The 24,570-nt window shown below is 37.4% G+C and overlaps 1 long non-coding RNA gene across 2 annotated transcripts in view; it reads right to left on the bottom strand.

Annotated features, from left to right (window-relative positions):
* LOC136834364 (uncharacterized) overlaps window positions 1-23,713 on the bottom strand; it is a 49,199-nt gene extending 25,486 nt beyond the window's left edge. For both annotated transcript variants that reach the window (XR_010851762.1, XR_010851761.1), the window contains exons 1-3: window positions 23,326-23,713; window positions 16,513-16,758; window positions 10,685-10,828 (exon numbers count right to left, since the gene is read on the bottom strand). This is a non-coding gene — a long non-coding RNA (uncharacterized lncRNA). The remainder of the gene's footprint in view (window positions 1-10,684; window positions 10,829-16,512; window positions 16,759-23,325) is intronic.
* Window positions 23,714-24,570: the final 857 nt, after the last annotated feature.

Genomic DNA, 24,570 nt, shown 5'->3' with positions numbered 1-24,570 from the left:
CATTAAACTAAATTCAAGCTTCCCTAGAATATGGTGTTCAAATGAAGCAACAAAAGGTAATAGGAATACAGAATGAAGAGATTAACTTATTAAAAAGATTAAATAAAATAAGAAATAATTACATAAATAGTTAAAAAAAATTCTGATTTTACCCTCATAGGAACCTTGCAAGTGACCAACCCTGTACACAAAACTACGAGGCTTAAACTAAAAAACTAATAAATAAATAGCAAGAAATGCGTCTAAGCTTACCCTCCTAAGATAGCCTTGCAGCTGACCAACCACTGAAACTAAAATCCACCAAATTCGGTCTACGAATACCTCTGGCTGTGTTCTAAGAACCTACGTCTCAGTCGAAAAACGCGGGGGGATCTTCCACCTGACACGAACGCGTGCTGAAGACCTTCGTGGTTAAAGCCAGCGTCGCTTTTTATGGCGACAGGCAGTCTTCGTGGTCATATTTGCGAACAGGAACTTTCTGCGAGCCAAAACAAGACGCAGGGAACTCCATGATACGTCGCTTATTTTTTTTTTTATTCATGGTGTAATGTACTGTTCCGCATATCAGCTGTAGCCACAGAAAAAGCTGGAACAGAAACGACAGAGTACAAAGTACTTTCTTGTAATTACCACATCTTCGGGGCTCAGAGCGATACAGTGTAAAACAAGTGAGCAAGAAAGCTCTTACAAAAGTAAAGTAAACAACAAAGTGGAAAATTTATTATTATTATTATTTTGTGATTTTTTAGTACTGCCTGATAAAAAGACGGCCTAAATGGTTGTAACTTTACCAAGCAAGATTTAAGAGGAATATCCAAATGTGGGAATAGGTACCAGACAAGAGAGTAGTTAACTGTCACTACATTTAATTGCCACGAAGTTAAATGCCAATCCAAATACGATATCCAGAATAACAGGCCAATGATGGCACATTAGTCAATGCTCCCCAAAACCGTCCGTCAATCTGAGTATTTCAAGAAGATAATCTTAGGTATCAAGGTTGAAGCAACTATACCACATTTCTCAGGATAAACCACAACTATTTTGAAATGGAATGGAATTGAATCTAAAAGTCAGGATAAACGCCAAGCACTAGGAGCTGTGGTCATTCAGCGCCGAAAGGAAAACAAAAAGGTTTTGAAGGCGCCAGAGGAGGAAAACCTCGTAGTTACACTATGAAATGTTTGTTGGGAAAGGGTTTAAAGTAAGATGGAAGAAAGCGAATATGGACAGAGGTACAGTAAGAGGAATGAAAGGTGTTGCAGGTTGGGGCCGAAGGGACACTGCAGAGAACCTTAAGTAATGCGAGGTGCACTGACGGCACTAACCCCCCTACGGGAACAACTATCCTGAATTCTCATCCTGTGGTATGCTAGCTCCTTCTGGTCACATTCTCAGTGAAAAGACACCCTTCGCCTTAGTTGGTCTGGCAAGTTCAGAGGTCCATGTGAGGCCTCTTTAACTCCTTCAAGATCTCACCATGCTTATAAGGCCAGTTCTGACAAAAGGAAGATATAATGTAAACTAACCAGACACTCCTATTTTTCCCGTCTGCAGGAAATTTTTTTTTAAATGAAGAATTTACGTCTTAGTTACTCTGACATATCATAAAAGCACTTTCCTAATAGAAGAAACAGAAAACAAACAAGTATTTTAAAAGTAGTAGCGAATGAAATAACGATGTTATCAGTGGCGATGGAAAAAACAAAAACAAAATTCATAATATATAGAATGTACAGTATTTAGAATTTAGGCCAAATGCCAAGTGCTGGGACCTGCAAGGTCATTCAGCGCTGAAAGGGAAACTTAAGAGTAGAAAGGTTTGAAAGGTGTAACAAGAGGAAAACCTCGCAGTTGCACTATGAAACAATTGTTAGGAGAGGGTGGAAAGTAAGACAGAAGAAAGAGAATGTGAACAGAGGTACTCTGGTGGCGGGATGGACGCTGTTGCACTACTGTTAACACAATGCACCGCTTGAGCAGCACTGAATTGGGGAAACAATTAAAGCAAAATTTCTAATTATCGTAGAAGAAAAAATCGATGCGTCCAGGAAAAACTCAAGGGTAGGGATAAAAATATATAAATTAAAACGCACAAACTGAAGACAAATGAGAAATACGAAGAGGCACAGACGTCCATTTCCCCGAGGGAATGGAGATTACAAGAAATAAATAGGTAAAGTCCCCTAGTAAACAGTAAAAGAATTTAAAAGACACAAGTGAATGTTGTAACTTCTCCAGGTGTTTATGTCTGGGATGGACCAGTTTATGTCTGGCCTCAAAATTCCTTTGTGCTTGTCAGGTATCCAGTTTATGTCTGGCTTAAAAAATTCCTTTGCTTGTCCAGGTATCCAGTTTATGTCTGGCCTAGCTGGCCTCAAAATTCCTTTGTGTGCTCCAGGTATTTTATGTCTGGCCTAAAATTCCTTTGTGCTTGTCAGGTCAGTTTATGTCTGGCCTAAAAATTCCTTTATGCTTGTCCAGGTATCAGGGAAAACAAGTTTATTTGTCAAAAATTCCTTTGTGCTTGTCCAGGTATCCAGTTTATGTCTGGCCTAAAAATTATCGTTAGAGAAAAATCCAGTTTATGTCTGGCTATGTGCTTGTCCAGGTCTGGCCTAAAAACCTTTTGTGCTCCAGGTATCCAGTTTATGTCTGGCTTGTCCAGTGATTTGTGCTTGTCCAGGTATCCAGTTTATGTCTGGCCTCAAAATTCCTTTGTGCTTGTCCAGGTATCCAGTTTATGTCTGGCCTAAAAATTCCTTTGTGCTTGTCCAGGTATCAAACTGAAGGTACAAATGTCTGAAAAATTCCTTTATGCTTGTCCAGGTATCAGTTTATGTCTGGCCTAAAAAATTCCTTTATGCTTGTCAGGTATCCATTTATGTCTGGCCTCAAAATTCCTTTGTGCTTGTCAGGTATCAGTTTATGTCAAAAAAATAAATCAGTTTATGTCTTGTCCAGTAAAAAATTCCTTTGTGCTTGTCAGGTAATTTTTCTGACCTAAAAATTCCTTTATGTTGTCCAGGTATCCAGTTTATGTCTGGCTAAAAATTCCTTTATGCAAAGTTTATGTCTGGCCTAAAAATTCCTTTGTGCTTGTCAATCCAGTTTATGTAAATCCAGTTTATGTTCCTTTATGCCAGGTATCCAGTTTATGCCCCAAAAATTCCTTTATGCTTGTCAGGTATCAGTTTAAGTGAAAAATTCCTTTATGCTTGTCCATTATCCAGTTTATTTTTCCAGTTTATGTCTGGCCCTAAAAATTCCTTTAGGTATCCAGTTTATGTCTGGCCTCAAAATTCCTTTGTGCTTGTCCAGGTATCCAGTTTATGTCTGGCCTAAAATTCCTTTGGTGTTTATGTCTGGCCTAAAATCAGGTATCCAGTTTATGTCTGGCCTAAAATTCCTTTATGTTGTCCAGGTCCCTTTATGCTTGTCCATGTCAGTTTATGTCCAAAAATTCCTTTATGCTTGTCAGGTATCAGTTTATGTCTGGCCTAAAAATTCCTTTATGCTTGTCCAGGTATCCAGTTTATGTCTGGCCTAAATTTCCTTTATGCTTGTCATATCCAGTTTATATCTGGCCTAAAAATTCCTTTATGCTTGTCCAATTTTATGTCTGGCCTAAAAATTCCTTTGTGTTTGTCCAGGTATCCAGTTTATGTCTGGCCTAAAATTCCTTTACTTGTCAGGTATCCAGTTTATGTCTGGCCCTTGGTATCCAGTTTATGTCTGGCCTAAATTCCTTTATGTTTGTCCAGGTATCCAGTTTATGTCTGGCCTAAAAAATTCCTTTGTGCTTGTCCAGGTATCCAGTTTATGTCTGGCCAAAATTCCTTTTATGCTTGTCAGGTATCCAGTTTATGTCAAAAATTCCCAGTTTATGTCTGCCTAAAAATTCCTTTATGCTTGTCAGGTATCAGTTTATGTCTGGCCTAAAATTCCTTTATGTTGTCCAGGTATCAGTTTATGTCTGGCCTAAAATTCCTTGTCCAGGTATCCAGTTTATGTCTGGCCTAAAAATTCCTTCTCTTGTCCAGGTCAGCCTATTGTCCAGTTTATGTCTGGTTTATGTCTGGCTAAAAATTCCTTTGTCTTGTCCAGGTATCCAGTTTATGTCTGGCCTCAAAATTCCTTTATGCTTGTCCAGGTATCCAGTTTATTGTCCAGGTATCAGTTTATGTCTGGCCTAAAATTCCTTTGTTTGTCCAGGTATCCAGTTTATGTCTGGCCTAGGTATCCAGTTTATGTCTGGCCTAAAAAAATTTATGCTTGTCCAGGTATCAGTTTATGTCTGGCCTAAAATTCCTTTATGCTTGTCCAGGTATCAGTAAAAATTCAGTTTAGGTATCCAGTCTGGCCTAAAAATTCCCTTTGTGCCAGGTTGTCCAGGTATCCAGTTTATGTCTGGCCTAAAAAGGTATCCAGTTTATGTCTACCTGAAAATTCCTTCTTGCAGGTTGTCCAGGTTCCTTTGTCCAGTTTATGTCTGGCCTAAAATTTGTCCAGGTATTTTATGTCTGGCCTAAAAATTCCTTTATCCAGGTATCCAGTTTATGTCTGGCCTAAAAATTCCTTTATGCTTGTCAGGTTCCAGTTTATGTCTGGCCTAAAAATTCCTTTATGCATCCAGGTATCCAGTTTATGTCTGGCCTAAAATTCCTTTATGTCAGGTATCCAGTTGTATCTTTATGTCAAAAATTCCTTTATGGTATCAGTTTATGTCTGGCCTAAAAATTCCTTTATGCTTGTCCAGGTTTTTATATCTGGCCTAAAGTTTATATCTCTTTATGTTGTCCAGGTATCTGGCCTAAAATTCCTTTAGTTATGTTTATGTCTGGCCTGAAAATTCCTTTATGTTGTCCAGGTATCAGTTTTATGTCTGGCCTAAAAATTCCTTTATGCTTGTCAGGTATCCTGGCCTAAAAAATTCCTTTATGCTTGTCCAGGTAGGTATCCAGTTTATGTCTGGCCTAAAAGGTGTCCAGTTTATGTCCTTTCCCTTTATGCTTGTCCAGGTATGTTTATGTCTGGCCTGAAAAATTCATGGTATCCAGTTTATGTCTGGCCTAAAAATTCCTTTATGCTTGTCCAGGTATCAGTTTATGTCTGGCCTAAAAAGCCTAAAGATTCCTTTGTGCTTGTCCAGGTATCCAGTTTATGTCTGCCTAAAAATTCCTTTGTGCTTGTCAGGTATCAGTTTATCTGTCAAAATTCCTTTATGCTTGTCAGTATCCAGTTTATGTCTGGCCTAAAAATTCTTTTTTGTCCAGGTATGTTTTATGTCTGGCCCTAAAGATTCCTTTGAGGTATCCAGTTTATTTCTAAAAATTCCTTTATGCTTGTCCAATCCAGTTTATGTCTGGCTAAAAATTCCTTTATGCTTGTCCAGGTATCAGTTTATGTCTGGCCTAAAAATTCCTTTATGCTTGTCCAGGTATCAGTTTATGTCTGGCCTAAAATTTCCTTTAATGCTTCCCGTTATCAGTTATGTCTGACCTAAAAATTCCTTTATGCTTGTCCAGGTATCCAGTTTATGTCTGGCCTAAAAATTCCTTTATGCTTGTCCAGGTATCCAGTTTATGTCTGGCCTAAAATTCCTTTATGCTTGTCCAGGTATCCAGTTTATGTCTGGCCTAAAAATTCCTTTATGCTTGTCCAGGTATCCAGTTTATGTCTGGCCTAAAAATTCCTTTATGCTTGTCCAGGTATCCAGTTTATGTCTGGCCTAAAATTCCTTTGTGCTTGTCCAGGTATCCAGTTTATGTCTGGCCTAAAAATTCCTTTGTGCTTTTCCAGGTATCCAGTTTATGTCTGGCCTAAAAATTCCTTTATGCTTGTCCAGGTATCCAGTTTATGTCTGGCCTAAAAATTCCTTTGTGCTTGTCCAGGTATCCAGTTTATGTCTGGCCTAAAAATTCCTTTATGCTTGTCCAGGTATCCAGTTTATGTCTGCCTAAAATTCCTTTATGCTTGTCAGGTATCCAGTTTATGTCTGGCCTAAAATTCCTTTATGCTTGTCAATTATCCAGTTTATGTCTGGCCTAAAATCCTTTATGTTTAGGTATCCAGTTTATGTCACTAAAAATTCCTTTAATGCTTGTCCAGGTATCAGTTTATGTCTGGCCAAAAATTCCTTTATGCTGTCCATGTATCAGTTTATGTCTGGCCTGAAAATTCCTTTATGCTTGCCCAGGTATCAGTTTATGTCTGGCCTAAAATTCCTTTATGCTTGTCAGGTATCCAGGTTATGTCTGGCCTGAAAATTCCTTTTATGCTTGTCCAGGTATCAGTTTATGTCTGGCCTAAAATTCCTTTATGTATCCAGGTATCCAGTTTATGTCGGCCTAAAATTCCTTTGTGCTTGTCAGGTATCAGTTTATGTCTGGCCTAAAGATCCTTTGTGCTTGTCAGGTATCTTTAAAAAAATTCCTTTGTACTTGTGTCAGGTATCCAGTTTATGTCAGCCTAAAATTCCTTTAATGTATCCCAGGGTATTTTATGTCTGGCCTAAAGTTCTTTTTGTCCAGGTATCAGTTTATGTCTAGCCTAAAAATTCCTTTATGCTTGTCCAGGTATCAGTTATGTCTGGCCTAAATTCCTTTATTAGCTTGTCCAGGTATCCAGTTTATGTCTGGCCAAAAATTCCTTTATGCTTGTCCAGGTATCCAGTTTATGTCTGGCCTAAAATTCCTTTATGCTTGTCAGGTATCCAGTTTATGTCTGGCCTAAAAAATTCCTTATGCTTGTCCAGGTATCAGTTTATGTCTGGCCTGAAAGATTCCTTTATGCTTGTCAGGTATCCAGTTTATGTCTGGCCTAAAATTCCTTTATCTTGTCCAGGTATCCAGTTTATGTCTGGCCTAAAATTCCTTTATATCCAGTTTAATATCTGCTTGTCCAGGTATCAGTTTGTGTCTGGCCTCAAATTCCTTTATGCTTGTCCAGGTATCAGTTTATGTCTGGCCTAAAAATTCCTTTATGCTTGTCAGGTATCCAGTTTATGTCTGGCCTAAAATTCCTTTATGCCTTGTCCAGGTATCCAGTTTATGTCTGGCTAAAATTCCTTTGTGCTTGTCCAGGTATCAGTTTATGTCTGGCCTAAAAATTCCTTTATGCTTGTCAGGTATCCCAGTTTATGTCTGGCCTAAAATTCTTTTATGCTTGTCCAGGTATCCAGTTTATGTCTGGCCTAAAAATTCCTTTGTGCTTGTCCAGGTATCCAGTTTATGTCTGGCCTGAAAAATTCCTTTATGCTTGTCCAGGTATCAGTTTATGTCTGGCCTAAAGATTCTTGTGCTTGTCCAGGTATCCAGTTTATGTCTGGCCTAAATGTCAGGTATCCGGTTTATGTCTGGCCTAAAAATTCCTTTATGCTTGTCAGGTATCCAGTTTATGTCTGGCCTAAAATTCCTTTGTGCTTGTCCAGGTATCCAGTTTATGTCTGGCCTTTCAAAAATTCCTTTATCTTGTCAGGTATCAGTTTATGTCTGGCCTAAAAATTCCTTTGTGCTTGTCAGGTATCAGTTTATGTCTGGCCAAAAAATTCCTTTATCTTGTCCAGGTATCAGTTTATGTCTGGCCTAAAATTCCTTTATCTTTGTCAGGTATCCAGTTTATATCCCCAGCCTCCTTTATGCAGCCTTTAAAATTGGCCTAAAAAGTTATGCTTGTCAGGTATCCAGTTTATGTCTGGCCTGAAAGAATTCCTTTATGCTTGTCCAGGTATCCAGTTTATGTCTGGCCTAAAACTTCCTTTATGCAGCCAGTTTAAAAAGTTCCTTATGCTTGTCCAGGTATCCAGTTTATGTCTGGCCAAAATTCCTTTATGCTTGTCCAGGTATCAGTTTATGTCTGGCCTAAAAATTCCTTTATGCTTGTCCAAGTTATCCAGTTTATGTCTGGCCTAAGAATTCCTTTATGTATCCCAGGTATCCAGTTTATGTCTGGCCTAAAAATTCCTTTATGTATCCAGGTATCAGTTTATGTCTGGCTCTAAATTCCTTTCTTATTCCAGTATCCAGTTTATATGTCTGGCCTAAATTCCTTTATGCTTGTCCAGGTATCCAGTTTATGTCTGGCCAAAAATTCCTTTATGCTTGTCCAGGTATCAGTTTATGTCTGGCCTAAAAATTCCTTTATGCTTGTCAGGTATCCAGTTTATGTCTGGCCTAAAATTCACTTTATGCTTGTCCAGGTATCAGTTTATGTCTGGCCTGAAAAATTCCTTTATGCTTGTCCAGGTATCCAGTTTATGTCTGACACAAATTCCTTTATGCTTGTCCATCAGTTATCAGTTTATCTGGCCTCAAAGTTCCTTTATGCTTGTCCAGGTATCCAGTTTATGTCTGGCCTAAAAATTCCTTTATGTATCCAGGTATCCAGTTTATGTCTGGCCTAAAATTCCTTTTGCTTGTATCCGGGTATCAGTTTATGTCTGGCCTGAAAATTCCTTTATGCTTTGTCCAGGTATCCAGTTTATGTCACAACCTAAAAATTCCTGTATGCTTGTCAATTATCAGTTTATGTCTGCCTAAAATTCCTTTATGCTTGTCCAGGTATCCAGTTTATATCTGGCCTGAAATTCCTTATCTTGTCAGGTATCAGTTTATGTCTGGCCCTGAAAATTCAGCTTTGTCTTGTCCAAGTATCAGTTTATGTCTGGCTAAAATTCCTTTGTGCTGTCCAGGTATCCAGTTTATGTCTGGCCTGCAATTCCTTTGTCTTGTCAGGTGTCAGTTTATGTCTGGCCTGAAAGTTCCTTTATGCTTGTCCAGGTATCCAGTTTATGTCTGGCCTGAAAACTCTTTATGCTTGTCCAGGTATCAGTTTATGTCTGGCCTGAAATTCCTTTATGCTTGTCCAGGTATCCAGTTTGTGTCTGGCCTAAAAGTTATTTATGCTTGTCAGGTATCCCAGTTTATGTCTGGCCTAAAGCTCCAAAAATTCCTTTATGCATGTCCAGGTATCCAGTTTTATGTCTGGCCTGAAAAGTTCCTTTTATGCTTGTCAGGTATCCGGTTTATGTCTGGCCTAAAAATTCCTTTATGCTTGTCAAGGTATCCAGTTTATGTCTGGCCTGAAAATTCCTTTATGCTTGTCCAGGTATCCAGTTTATGTCTGGCCTCAAAATTAACTGAAGGTCTAAAACTCAATGCTTAATTCTTTTTAATCCTTAACATCCCAGCCCTAAATGTCTGTCCTAAATGTCACAAGGATTAAAAAGGGTAGGTATTTTATCTTTTTTAACATTCCACCCTAACTGTTCACAATGACACATGAATTTTTAAAAAAGGTGGATATTTTATATCTTTTAACATTCCAGCCTAATTTTTCTGTCCTAAATTGTCTACAATGTCCCAAGAATAAAAAAGAAAGGTGGATATTTAATAAAAAAAAAAGTTGGATATTTTATCTGTTTTAACATTCCAGTCTAATTTGCCTTGCCTAAATTGTCTACAATGTTACAAGAATTTAAAAAAGTGAATATTTTATCTTTTTTAACATTCCAGTCTAATTTGTCTACCCTAAATCGTCTACAATGTCACAAGAATTAAAACAAAGTGGATATTTCATCTTTTTTAACATCCCAGTCTAATTCGTCTATAAATTGTCTATAATGTCCCAAGAATTAAAAAAAGGTGGATATTTATCTTTTTTTAACATTCCAGCCAAATTTGTCTAGCCTAAATTGTCTACAATGTCCCAAGAATGAAACAAAAGGTGGATATTTTATCTTGTTTAACATCCCAGCCTAATTTTTCTGGTCTAAATCATCTACAATGTCCCAAGAATAAAAAAAAAGTGTATATTTCGCCTTTTTTTAACATTCCAGTCTAATTTGTCTAGCCTAAATTGTCTACAATGTCACAAAAATTTTAAAAAGTGGATATTTCATCTTTTTTAACATTCCAGCCTAATTTGTCTAGCCCAAATTGTCTACAATGTCCCAAGAATAAAATAAAAGATGGATATTTTATCCTGTTTAACATTCCAGCATAATTTTTCTGGTCTAAATCATCTACAACGTCCCAAGAATAAAAAAAAAAGTGGCTATTTTATCTTGTTTAACATTCCAGCCTAATTTTTCTGGTCTAAGTCATCTACAATGTCCCAAGAATAAAATAAAAGGTGGATATTTTATCTTGTTTAACATTCCAGCCTAATTTTTCTGGTCTAAATCATCTACAATGTCCCAAGAATAAAAAAAGGTGGATATTTCTTCTTTTTTAACATTCCAGCCTCATTTGTCTAACCTAAATTTTCCACAGCGTCACTCACTGTGACGATTCGTCATATCCAGAGCGGAATAGGTGGACAAGGTTGAACAAGGTCTACACAGGAGATAAAAGATTCCACTCCATTTCCGGGTCATTGCCCTAACTCGCAAGACACGTGTGATGACATATAGCGTTCAAAATCTGACCTTGGAGGAAATAAAGCCTAACCACCAACACACAACGCGATTAACCATGGCATGTCCTTGAGTGCTCATCCCTCTATAGACTTCGTCTGAACGCTAATCGAACGGAAATCGAAGTGCCAAACACAGCATTCGTTCCCTTCTGCAGTGCCATCGTCAGCGGCAACCTGAGGTGGTGTTAGCGACGACGAAGTGAGTTCTGCTTATGTTGTATAAGGACAGCAACTAATTACTAAGATTACTAAGCAGAGTTCTTACCTTTACTACAGAGTCGTGAAGAAATTCTTTCTGTCGACTTAGATATCGTTACCTTCAAGGGAATTACGCCAGTTTTGGTAATCTCAAATCAATCAATCAACCTTCAAGAGATGAACATCTGCCAAACATCTTTTTGACAAGACTCTGCAATAAAAAAAAACATTCCTATGGTAACCTATAAAATTAAATTTTTTGAGATAAAAAAGGTATCAAAGGTATAGCAAGTTTTTGATCAACCATTACATCGACCTATTTCAGACTTTTCGGGGTGACTCTTAGAGGTTCTTAGAGAAATCTTCAGAGGCAGATGATGATAATTCATAATAGATAACTGATAAATATATAATTTCATTTGGCTTTCCACTATTCAAGACCCCAGCTTTACAACGACGAAAAAAAAAAAAAAAAATTCAAGACCCAGTTTCAAGTACCATTACGAAGCCACCGGTCAGAGTACTCGTGTCATTCTACCAGGCGGAAAACTTGAGGTTCTTAAAAGAAGATTATACAGGAGTACCTACAACTTTGACTGCTCTTTTTACGAAAACTTTCAAAAGACGCATTGGGCTGTCCCATTACCGGAATGTACCAGAATACACAGAAATTAGGAGAAAAGGATAAATAAACGTACCCACATGGAATATTATGAACTGAATTAGGTTATTTGCATCAAATATAGTCACCTCTAATTCTATTTTTTTTTTCAATGTTCTCGTTCGTTCAGCGCTTTTACCGTACTGTGGTTTTACACCCACGAGAGGGAGTTAAAATTGCCTATCTCTTACACGGGACTCGTTACAACGACAGAGCCTTACTACTACTACTACTACTACCCACTCTTTCACAGTCCGGCTATATTTTGAGCCGTTTCATAGCGTAAATCCTGTCTACTACTAATACTAATACTATTTACGATATGGAAACGTCAAATACACCTAGACCATCCCACATATATTTGCACGAATAACTTCCTTTCTCGAATTATCGTTTCTACTTAAATTTTCCCTTATTTTCAAATAATGTATTTATTATATTCCCTCCTCTTTGCCTTTGTTTTATTTGTCAAATCTTCTTCGATATTTTTGGATCAATCGATTATTCTATAACCGAAACATTTTGGTACATTTCGATACGCGACCGATACTTTCGGTACGTTACTGATCCGCTTTGGTTCATCAAAGATTCATTTCGGTCTATTCTGGTAATTAGGCGACCTCGGGAATACAAGGCAAATTGGGTACCTAACATAACCCTGAATGCAACCAGCTAAATAAATGCAGATATATATATATATATATATATATATATATATATATATATATATATATATATATATATATATATCTATATATATATGTATAATATATAATATATAATGTATACACGTGCAATAGTAAACACTTTAAAGTACAAAATTTCTGAAATGACAGGGGACAGATTGCATGCATAAATAAATAAATAAATAAAATATAATATATATATATATATATATATATATATATATATATATATATATATATATATATATATATATATATAGTATATATATATTATATATGTTTTTATTTATATTATGCAATCTGTTCCCTCACTCATTTTCAGAAAATTTGCGATGTAACAATTATGGACATATTAGGTAATATTCTCATGTTTTTCTATTTAAAGATTGCCGTGCATGAAACATTACGATCATTTCTGTTCGTTACGTTTACTATTGCTTTTTTGTGTGTGTGTGTTTATATATATTATATATAATATTATATATATATTATATATATATATATATATATATATATATATATATATATATATATATATATATATATATATATATATATATATATGCAACGGCACTATTGCTATAAGCCTGTCCATATCAATGGACAGTATTTTTAAAACTTTCAGGTACAAGTACAACAAATAATTAGTTTCACTACAAGTCACGTCGTTACAAGGGTACTCCATTAGCCTAAATGCTAGTAAGCTAAAATATGTTGCAATAATCGTTCCCAATAACATGATCCTCAACAAACTGAATTGATTTAGGCCTACATAATCTACAAGCTTTTCCCTACAAAATACAGTAAGTCCGTCGGCTTCAACATTTCCCCTCATGTACCGTCAGTACTTCAAGACTATACGACTCAAAATAACAGCTTCTTTGTAACTTTTCCCGTGGCAATCCAATGCATTTTATTATGAAATGAACTGAGTTCAATATAGAATTTGGGCTAAAGGCCAAACACTGGGACCTATGAGGTCATTCTGCCAAACGAAATTGACAGTAAAGGTTTTAAAGGTGTGACAGGAGGAAAACGTCAGTTACTATGAATCAATTGTTAGGAAAAGGTAGAAAGTAAGAGGAAGAAAAGAGAATATGAAAGAAGAGTACAGTAAAAGGAACGAAAGGGGTAGCAGCTAGGGGCCGAAGGCACGCTGCAAAGAACCTTAAGTAATGCCTACATTGCACAGCATGAGGTGCACTCATGGCACTAGCCCCCTACGGGGGCACTTTATTATGTCTCAGTAACAATTAAAAACACAGGCATATTTCGCTGTCATTTGCAAATTACGTCCAAATCAAATCCAGTTGCTATCACACACATACACAAATCTCAAAGGCTAACATGTGACTCACTTTTTTGGTCAGTATAGAACGCCAGTGGAAACGGCTGGTCATCTAGAAGTCTTACGACGTTCAACAGGAAGGAAACCTACAGAACTGTGTGTGTGTGTGTGTGTGTGTGTGCGTATGGATACGTGCAAAAACACGACGGCGCGGACGCCTCATCGGTTGTAAACACGGAAATCTTAGCAGATATTCCTGCAAGCGCCACTTCCTTAAAGTGGAAATTGAGCTGTTTGTTTACCTAAAATTAAGATTTTATCTTTGTTTATTTCGTTTTTTTTTTTTTCATTACAATAAACAAAGCAAAAAGCACACCCTGGTACTTATTGGTATGAATCGTAAGGAAGACTTCCTAGAGTACGATAAACAGGATTTACTTTATAATATCAAGCTATTATTCTACACAACAGTAAAGCAGATTATCGACACATTTTTTACAATTTCACACAATTAATTTTTAAAAGGTCGAAGGCCGAGAAAATGACAAACAATTTAAAATGCAAAAATCCCAAGAGTAAACAGAAAGTTTGTAAACAGGAAATTTTGTAAACATTACCAAGCTAAAATTATTCAAAACAAGAGTAAAGCAGAGAAATGATAAAATTCTTTACAATTTCATACAATTAGTTTTTATATAAAGTCGAAGGCCAAGAAGATGACAAAACAATCTAAATGCAAAAACCCGGATATGTCTGCACCGAACTCTTGTGATAAACAATACAGAGGGATGATTGCTTTACGACAAATGCAGAGGAGAATGTGAAGACCTGTCAAAATCCACATAAATATGCTCGAAGATACCGTACGACTACTGTATGAAAAAACACATGCACACACACACACAAAGACATGTTTCATCAGCACTTTTACACAAAAAGGTTTTACCCAACGACACCGTGACAAGTTGATTAACACTGACTTCATCTTACCGACTTTCAATTTTAATAATAAAAGCCTATTTTACTCTTGTTTGCCCATTCTCTCTCTCTCTCTCTCTCTCTCTCTCTCTCTCTCTCTCTCTCTGCATCAAGACAATTAGCTAAGATTAATATTTTTATTATTATCATCAAGACTCATCTCAAAGAGTTATGACAAGAATCACCCAAAGAAAGTCTTGCTTAAGGTTCTTTCATTCCTTTTAATGTACCTCCGTTCATATTCTCTGTCTTCCATCTTACTTTCCACCATCTCCTGACAATTGTTTCATAGAGTAACTGTGAGGTTTTCCTCCTGTTACTCTTTTCAAACCTCTTTACCTCCGCCAAAAGAGGAAATACAAATCCTGTATCCTCATACGAATCCCAGGTCATTTCTAACCTAAATTAACTTTTCTTTGCAATGCATCTGACTCTTGCAAAATCCGAGTATGGAATTGGAACACCAAATTTATGCAAAAAGGCCAAGCGCTGGGACCTATGAGGGTCATTAAGCGCTGTGAGGGGAAATTTAGGGTAGAAAGGTTTTAGAGGTGTAACAGTGGGAAAACCTCACAGTTGTGTGTGTGTGTGTGTGTGTGTGTGCATACGTGCGCAAAAACACGACGGCGCGGACGCCTCATCTGTTGTAAACAAGGAAATCATAGCAGATATTCCTGCAAGCGTTACTTCCTCAAAGGGAAATTGAGCTGTTTGATGATCTAATATTAAGATTTTATCTTTGTTTATTTCGAATTCTTTTTATTTTTTTTTTTTTTTGCGTCATTACAATATACAAAGCAAAAAGTACACCCTGGTACTTACTGGTATGAATCGTAAGGAAGACTTCTTAGAGTACGACAAACAGGACTTATTTTAAAATATCAAGCTAATATTCTAAACAATAGTAAAGTAGATTATTGACACATTTTTACATTTCATACAATTAATTTTTGTAAAATGTCGAAGAACGAGAATATGACAAAACTATTTAAAATGCAAAATCCCAAGAGTAAACAGGAAAGTTGGTAAACAATATCAAGCTAAAATTATTCTAAACAAGAGTAAAGGAGAGAAATGATAAAATTCTTTACAATTTCATACAATTAGTTTTTATATAAAGTCGAAGGCTAAGAAGATGACAAAACAATCTAAATGCAAAAACCCGGATATGTCTGCACCGAACTCTTGTGATAAACAATACAGAGGGATGATTGCTTTACGACAAATGCAGAGGAGAATGTGAAGACCTGCCAAAATCTACATAAAATATGCTCGAAGATACCTTACAACTACTATATGAAAAACACACGCGCACACACACACACAAAGACATGTTTCATCAGCACTTTTACACAAAAAGGTTTTACCCAACGACACCGTGACAAGTTGACTACCACCGACTTTATCTTACCAACTTTCAATTTTTACAAATAAAAGCCTATTTTACTCTTGTTTGCCCTCTCTCTCTCTCTCTCTCTCTCTCTCTCTCTGTGCATCAAGACAATTAGCTAAGATTAATATTTTTATTTTTATCAAGACTCATCTCAAAGAGTTATGACAAGAATCACCCAAAGAAAGCCTTGCTTAAGGTTCTTTGCAGCGTCCCTTCGGCCCCTAGCTGCAACCCTTTTCATTCCTTTTACCGTACCTCCGTTCAAATTCTCTGTCTTCCATCTTACTTCCCACCATCTCCTGACAATTGTTTCATAGAGCAACTGTTACTCTTTTCAAACCTCTTTACCTCCGCCAAAAGAGGAAATACAAATCCTGTATCTTCATACGAATACCAGGTCATTTTTAATCTAAATTAACTTTTCTTTGCAATGCATCTGACTCTTGCAAAATCCGAGCATGGAATTGGAACACCAAATTTATGACAAAAGGCCAAGCGCTGGGACCTACGAGGGTCATTCAGCGCTGAGAGGGGCAATTAAGAGTAGAAAGGTTTTAAAGGAGTAAGTAGGAAAACTTCACAGTTGCACTATGATGAAACTGTTAGATGGAAGATAGTAAGAACGGAGGTACAGTAAAAGGAATGGAAGGGGTCGCAGCTAGGGGCTGAAGGGACTATGCACAAAACCTAAAGTGATGCCTACAGTGCACCGCGTGAGGCGCACTGATAGCACTGCTCCCCTACGGAGAATCATCAGTAATTTTCGGAAGTATTTTACAAAATTATCTCAGAAAGAAAACTCCGGCGACTACATAACAGTCGCCCAACTACCTAATGAGGACAGTGAAGGTCAGTGGACCACGAGCTAGGCCCAGGAATAATAACTTACCGTACAAAGAGTGCTGTCGTGACGTCATTAACCAAAGTCACTCCTGATTGGTGGAGACCAGTCGCCACGGCTTCGTGACGTCACAATGACGTCTCCTCCCGTCAAGCGCGAAGCTGCTGTTCAGTCATGTCAGCAGCGTTCCCTGGGAATCCAATTTTCTGGTCGCGCATTTTCTTTATCTATTCTGGTCAGTTATACAACCGTCCAGCTCCAGCCCTCGTAACTCATCGCAGCTAATCACCGAATCTGTAACCATAAAAAGGAATTATTTGGCTTTGGCTGAAAACTGAAAACGATATCTGGAACACGAATATGACACCAAAATATGACAGGTTCAAGACCGATATGTGAACCTTCCACAAATTATTTGTCACAAATGAATACCATAGAAAAAGCTGCCATTACAATCTTTGCAGGAGACTCAGACATGGCTGTTCCATGACACAAAGAGCTGGAATTGGAATACAGATTTTAACCCAAAGGCCAAGCTAGGGGCCGAATGGACAGTGCAAAGAACCTTAAGTAATGCCTACAGTGCACCGCGTGAGGTTTACTGGCGGCACTACTTCCCTACGGGGAATATGATAGGTTCAACGTTGGTATACGGACCTTAGGCAAGTTATTTGTCACAAATGAACACCAAAATAAAAACAGTCATTACAATCGTACAAGAGCATATGAAATGGTTTATCAATGACACAAATATAGTTGGGAAAAATCATTTATAACACCCAAGACCGCCCTCCAAAAACACGAATAAGTTTTTACCACAATAAAACTTGTTAATTTGAATTACACAGGAATATAAAATTTGGTTATTTTTACTATAAATGAAAACAAGAATAACTGGTTTATTTGCACTACATTTGAAGAACAATAAACACGGGTTAATCTGTATCACAAATGGCTTGCTCAACTCCCCCACAACAAACACCCACCACGCACCCAGCCTCAGTATTCTAGCGGTGCAAGGTGTTCAAGTTCCACTACCCGACGGACCCAATGGGTTTCAGGCTCATCATCCCAGGGGCTCCTGACGTTCCAGCCTCCTTTTCCTACAGACCCAAGACACTCCAACTCCAATAACCTAGGGGCACAGCCATGCCAGCCCCAAAATCCCTGGGGCTCCTGACGTTCTAGACTCATTGTCCAAAAGGCAAAACCCATTCCAGCTTCATTAACCCTGTGGCTCATGGAACTCCAGCCTCAGTATTCTGGCATTCCAGACTCATTATCCCAAAGGTTCCAGGCATTCCAGTATTAATATACCAGAGGCGCCGTGCTTTCCAGCCTCACTTGTAGAGCAGTTCTCAAAATAATCAGCAAAATCACTTGAAAATGAAGAATAAAAGAAACATTTTCTTTACTACAGGAAGCTCTGTACATTTTTAAAACCAGCACAAAATCCACAGTTTCTCGTAGATATAATGGCATTCAACGTGTACTAAGCCATAAAGACGTAGATATGTTTATATGTTATACTATACTATTGTGAAAAATAAAAAATAAACTAAACAAGCACAGTTTAAACACATGAAGATTCCATATATCTTCACTGTTCGGGATTTAAAAATATGTATTTCAAGAATACACTTGTAATTGCTTCAGCCATTTACGAAATGGGTACTGTGGGTATATCTTAATTACCTTTTTTTCTTGCTATTTTTACTCTAAATATTTTCACATCGTTAAGAATGTTAATCAAAGTAACGCCAAAAATACAGAACTTCTTCCTGACAAGGTTTATTAATTAACTGGTATACTAGTATGCAAACATCAATATTAGCGTCTATGTCTAACACAAGAATTAACTGAAGCCAGGTAGGCGTGACACTATTTTGCAACACAATCCTCCAAATGAACATTTTACTGACCATTGCACTAAGTACACCTACTACAAATGGCTTGCAAGTTAAGAAAGTCTTAGGAGCCAAAAATAACTGCAAACACTCACGAGACAAGCCAGCACAGTAACTGATGGATTGCAGAAGACCCTAAGATAGTAACGTGAACAATATTAAGCCACACAGATCTCATCTTTCGCTTTCAACGTCCTTATTACCTCTTACCAAATCTGGTCAAATACAGACCGAGTGTTTTCCTGACCTGTACAGTGATTCTCTCACTGCGGGAAACAAGCACACAACCCTTCCTAAGCAGCGATCGTCCACGGTCAAGAAAACACCATATCGAGCGTAAAGGTGACCTTAGCCGTCCACAAAGCCAAGTTGTGTAACTACTTTTTCTTTCAAGACTGTGGAATCCCTAGGCATTTAGGATCTACTCTCCACCTTCCGATCGTTAACCCGCACGTCAGTAGCTAATGTTATTACTCTTCTGACAACGCTGACTGAGCTGGCAGGCCACCGTCTAGTTTGTCCAAGGTTAAGAACATATAAGCCACATGATGATTGTCGTTAAGACCTGTATGTAACCCGGCTCCATCCTATCAAAAGATCTCCGACTTCTTTTCTTTCTTGGTCTTTTTCAGGTTCAAATACTTGGCTAAACTTCATTTCCACTCTATTTGATGTACTGTATAAACGTATATAGCCGTAGCACGATTCACTATTCCGGCAACACGTCCATTCTCTGGTCCTCCAAAGTATCAACGTGTTTTTATTTAAAATTACAGTATTTTTCTAGTTTGTCCTATACATGACTTTCCATAATAAGTGCAATCATATATTAACTCAATATTTTTAAAAACTAAATATACACTTTTTGGATATTTCATATCCAAAGTATATACAAGTGAACAATTTTGATCACACAGCTAGTTTTTCTGTTTTATTTCCTGACAGTATGATTTACTAATAAACAATAAGATCCTCTACGACAAGAATTGGCCCTACAACCAACAACGACTCATAACTATATAAATACTAAGACCTTTCAAAATGTATTTATAATTACAGTACACGAAGCAACAAATTTATTCTCAGTCATTATGTATTCCCATCCTTAATTAGCATACCAGAAAAACGATTAACTCTATTTAGCATTCCCCAACAGAACAAAATGCTTATATACGAGTATATGAAAACAAAAAAGCAAAAAGAGGCATTTGGAAAAATGCGAAAATGTATATATTAAATAAATACCTAGCAGTTAGGGTACAATTTAATCAACGTACAGAAGCACAGCACAGTGGGGAAACTACATCCCATCAAACTTGCAAGACATCAATATTCATCCCACTTTCAGAATAGGTCACACATCTCTTACTAGACAATGTGTTAATGCCACATCTAAGCATAATAAGGAAATGGGTCCTCCCGCAGCTAAAGCAAACACGCCAAATCATGAAGTGCAGGTACTGACTGTGGTCAATACTAAAAAATTCCTTGTTTTAAAAAATGCAGGTGAATGATAAGCATTCGGGTCGTTTCGGCCGTAAGTCATTTAGGCCGTAAGCACGTTTACGTGCAAAATGGGCGCCGTGTTTAGTACCAGCCCCTTGGGGATGTACGTAAAACATGAAATAATAAATGATAACATAATGGTAAATAACAAACATAACGTCTTACATTGTTTTGGATGTTACGGCCTAAAGTGACTTACGGCCGAAACGACCAGGACCGAATGATAGCTGGAAAGGAGATCTTGGTACAATGATTTGATCATTGTCATCCCAAGGAAAGTGACAACAGAGAACAACATGCCAACAAAAATGTACTTTAAGCATTACAAGCAACATCTACACTTAAGCAGTGACCTCATACCACACCAATGGAGAGCAAATAACTGGGCCCCAAGCGCCATCATCTGTAAACTGCACAGTTTATTCAGATACAACAATCCTAACACCAGAAATAACTTAAGTACTATAAAGGGCATAGATAATAACCTATGACACACACTACTGATGAGGATTCTGGGGTCTCTGCAAACACTATCATCATTAACGCCTCCAACATTGAAGTTGGTCATGTTAGGAAGTTCAAATCTAAGTATCTTATTTCTAAACAAGTCAGGTCTCACATCCTTCGTATGGGATCTAAAAATACGGTAGGTGTCTGTATTAAGCATCTATTATTCGCTAGGCCTATATGAAGAGTGGCAATCAGGATTCTATGAACTTGTCCTGCATACAAAAAGAATGATGAATGGGTGGCGACTGGCAATTAAAGCAATAAGCATTTACACTACAGCAATTAGTAGTCACATTCCCTTTAATAACAAAAACAACACAATTTCCTTGAAAAATCCCAGGGTAAAAACCAGTACAATGTATTTACAGAATATAAAGGCTGTTACCCCAAAGTGTCCCAAGAATAGAGTAAATACAAAAGATTCAATTGGCCAAATTCAACCCCAACTTTCAAGACCACCTGAGGCTTTTTGAGATGACGTGCACAGTTAGTGGGTGAACAGTCCCTCAGCATGGCATGATCGCAGTTCAAAAGAGTGAGTTACATCAGCCAAACACTGTTTGCCCTGCAATACCTGTAAGAGTTCTGTTTCGCTCTTACTGTAAGAAAAGATAAATCTGGTCTCATGATAAGGAATATGAACTTGGTTAACTCGAGATGGGGGTAGTTATTTCTTGTAGTTTAGTTTGTAGTTTACATTTGCATTACCATTCAACATTACAGATATTCTGATTGCTGTGCTCTCAGTTTCTTGTTGCACTCGTACATATACAGCACTCATTATGCATGCATACATACACACACCTTCCATATAATATACTACTTATGTTTTATCAGTTACTTGCTCATAAGCATGAAATTTGGGTAGGCTACCATGATGAAGTTTTTGATTGACATTTTGCCGGTTAGTGTCAGAATTTTTTTGGTTGTATTGTGCTGATATACATTTACAAAAATACAATATGAATAATAACTATTTCAGTGGATCCTCTATAAGTTTTAAAGCTAGATTATATTTCATACGCTAGCCAGGGTTATGAGTAGCCTAGATGTGGCATAGCCTAGGCTATCCTACTTCCTATTCCTATATCCACATTTGGTATGCATTTGCACTCGTCTTGGATGAATTACTGTAGAAAATACAGGGTTACATTACTGTCATATCTGACGTGGGTATACCGAGAGGCTGAGTAAACAGTATACCATATACAGTACAGTACATATATGAATCGTTTTACAGTACTGACTTACCCCAGCAGTCAAAAATCTAAAAATGTTCCATGCTATGAAAAGATTGCATTTTATATTACTGTATAGTATACCCAAAAAGGTCAATCATCAGTAATAATACTGTTTCATCCCAAGACCAAACAACTCGAGACCTGACTGTCAATATGACTGACTGGATACAATACGGTGTGGCTTTCCATTAGTTAATATGACAAACAGGGTATGGCATAACATTAATTGCTCAGAAAGACAAAATTAAACAGTACCAATGTTTCAATCAGTATGATTGCAGTCATTCCTCATTATGGAGTGCTTGGGACAAGACTGTTTGGATAATAACCTGGATTTTTCCAAAGCCTTGTGATACCTTCTGAATGTTCTGTTGAATCCAGGCAAACACAGAGCATGCATCTTCTTTTCCCTCTATTTTCTCAAGTCCCTTAATGATCTCAAAATACCTACCATCAAAGGTACTGTATTTAGAGATCATATATCCAAGGGATATACCCTATCTTGATGAAAAATTCCTGAGAAATAACCTGACCATCAAGGCTTGGAACACCATGAACACCCTTAACCTAACCTAACCTAACCTAACCTACGTGGCCATAGAGCATGCAACACTTTTTCTTTTCTAGGATAAGAAAACATGACAATGCCATAGTACAGCGACATCATCATTCTCGTACAACAAAGTGAATACCCTTGTGCAAGCAAATTCTCGTGCAAGTGAACAACAACCTCCAGGTTTGCAAATTCTTGTACAACATGTAAATAACCTCCGGGTATGAACATTCATAAAATGCACGCAATTCCATAAAAAAAAAAACTAAACTCAATGGTGGAAGTGGGAAGGGGGATGCGATCGCAACTTGTTTCAAATTTGAACAAGAGATGGTCAAGTGGTTATTGAATAGTCGGTGAATTTTTACAAGTTTGAACAAGAGATGGTCAAGTGGTTATTGAATAATCTGTGAAATTCACAGAATAAGAATCTAACTTTTGGTGGGTAAACCTCTCATTTCCAAATGACCTGTGTAGTTGGCTATGGTCAGTATGAGAGGAGTATGTTAAAAATAGGTTTCATAGCCATTCTATAAACCAGTGACAATAAACAGGCCTATATCTGGCTATGAATAAGGTGGGTAGAATGGGAATCATGGCCCCCTAGATTAGTTAGGTTAGGGTTGGTTATGTTACGATGTATACTGTATTCTTCCAGTCATTATTGCAAGACTTAACTATTTTTATTTCATGGTTTCTACTTGTAAAATTTCAGTGGCTGCCTATGCGTCAATTATATAACCCTACAGGCCTAGGCTAGGACTAAGTAATGGTCAAAATGCACTTAATAAGATACACATATGATTTATGTGTTTGGCTTTAAGTTGCATTAGACAGTTGACTTAGGCAACGTTGAATTAATTTACGTGTTGTTCTATGACGATACCTCAAAATTCCAACTTTACTTAACCTCTCAAGATGAATTCCCCAAGAAAATCATCATGGCACAGTCTTGCCAAATTTTAACCATTTTTGTAAAACGCCTTCCAATAATTTAATGTCTGTAAATGACTGGCAAACACATCAACATGATTTATGAACATGTCTTGAATAAATCTACCACAGCGTCTGACTATTTATTGATAGGCCTATACTAAGAACGCTAGACGTTACAATATAATTCAACTAGGAATATTTAACTTACATCTTTCGCGTTAGGATATCCTTGGGACTTTGTATAATTAAAATTTGTATAACTAAAACTGTTTAGACGACTTGAGATGGCAGGGGTGGCAGGCTGGCAGCCAGTTGTAACCTGAAAATGTCAAGTTATTTATCTTGAACTTGTCAACGGATTCCAAAGCGTCACAGGCGCGTTCTCTATTAAAAACAAACGTTCACTGACAACGTTTAAACAAGCGAAATATTAATTTAGTTGGGGCTTTGGTTACTTTATTGATTTTGCAACATTTCACCAAAATTAAAGGATGTTGGTAAGTGCCAGACCAGTGCCAGACTGCAGTTACTTTGGGCCCAAGTTTCGAATTTACAATGTTGGTGATGGTGTCCATTACCAACATCTCAGTGAAAGCTTAGTGTTATAAATATTCGGTAGCTTACTGCTGCAGTTACCTGCAAAATGTATTACTCATGCAGATTTGGTCTTATTCCAGTACATTTTTGGAAGTTAAATTCAGTAATATAGGCCTACGTCTTGTACGACTCCCCCTCTGCTACCTAGTTATTTTCTAGTTTTGCATTGCCAAAATAAGTACATGGTGCTAATTATGCCATTTTTGGCGTTTTAAAATCTTGTTTGATACTGTATTCAGTTTATATTTAAATATTTGTAACTAACATTCTCTTTAACCTGTATTGGTGGTATTCATTGTATTCCATTAGCGAATTATGCGCTTATGTTGTTGGGTTCCTTGGAAAATTTGTCTTAAGTTATAAAATAAAATTTGCTAATTTCTCTATGCACAATCGCGTCTAACGATTGCGACACGGCAAACAGGCTGCTTCCAGAATTCCATTGAGAGTTAGGAAAACGTTTCTTACGAGGCGAACGCGTTCAACGTCGTTGGTTTACTCTGATCAATTTCAGCCCGTTTTGTGACAACAGGGATCCTTGTAAGTGTAGTGAAGAGTTAAAGAGGGTTAAGAGGTCTGGTGTGGACCTCAGGACGACCATCAGAAGCCCAGGGGACCAGCGGTCAATAAGAATGCTGCATACGGTCCGAAAGTGCTGATTCATGGGCAGTATACTCAAGGCCAACAGAATTTAAAAATTCTGTTGGCCTTGAGTATACTGTAGTTGCAGGGGATGCTGTCGCCATATTCGAGGTCTAGAGCAGTGTTCTTAACCTTTTTATTACCACGCCCTCTCTAAGAGGTGGTTCTTCCCTCCACGCCCCACCCTACCCGACTCCTTGCATCTATGAGTAAA

The sequence above is a fragment of the Macrobrachium rosenbergii genome, chromosome 53 (genome assembly GCF_040412425.1).
Source record: "Macrobrachium rosenbergii isolate ZJJX-2024 chromosome 53, ASM4041242v1, whole genome shotgun sequence".
Taxonomy (NCBI): domain Eukaryota; kingdom Metazoa; phylum Arthropoda; class Malacostraca; order Decapoda; family Palaemonidae; genus Macrobrachium; species Macrobrachium rosenbergii.
The sequence above is the reverse complement of the archived record's forward strand: the minus strand, read 5'-3'. Positions and strand labels throughout refer to the sequence as shown.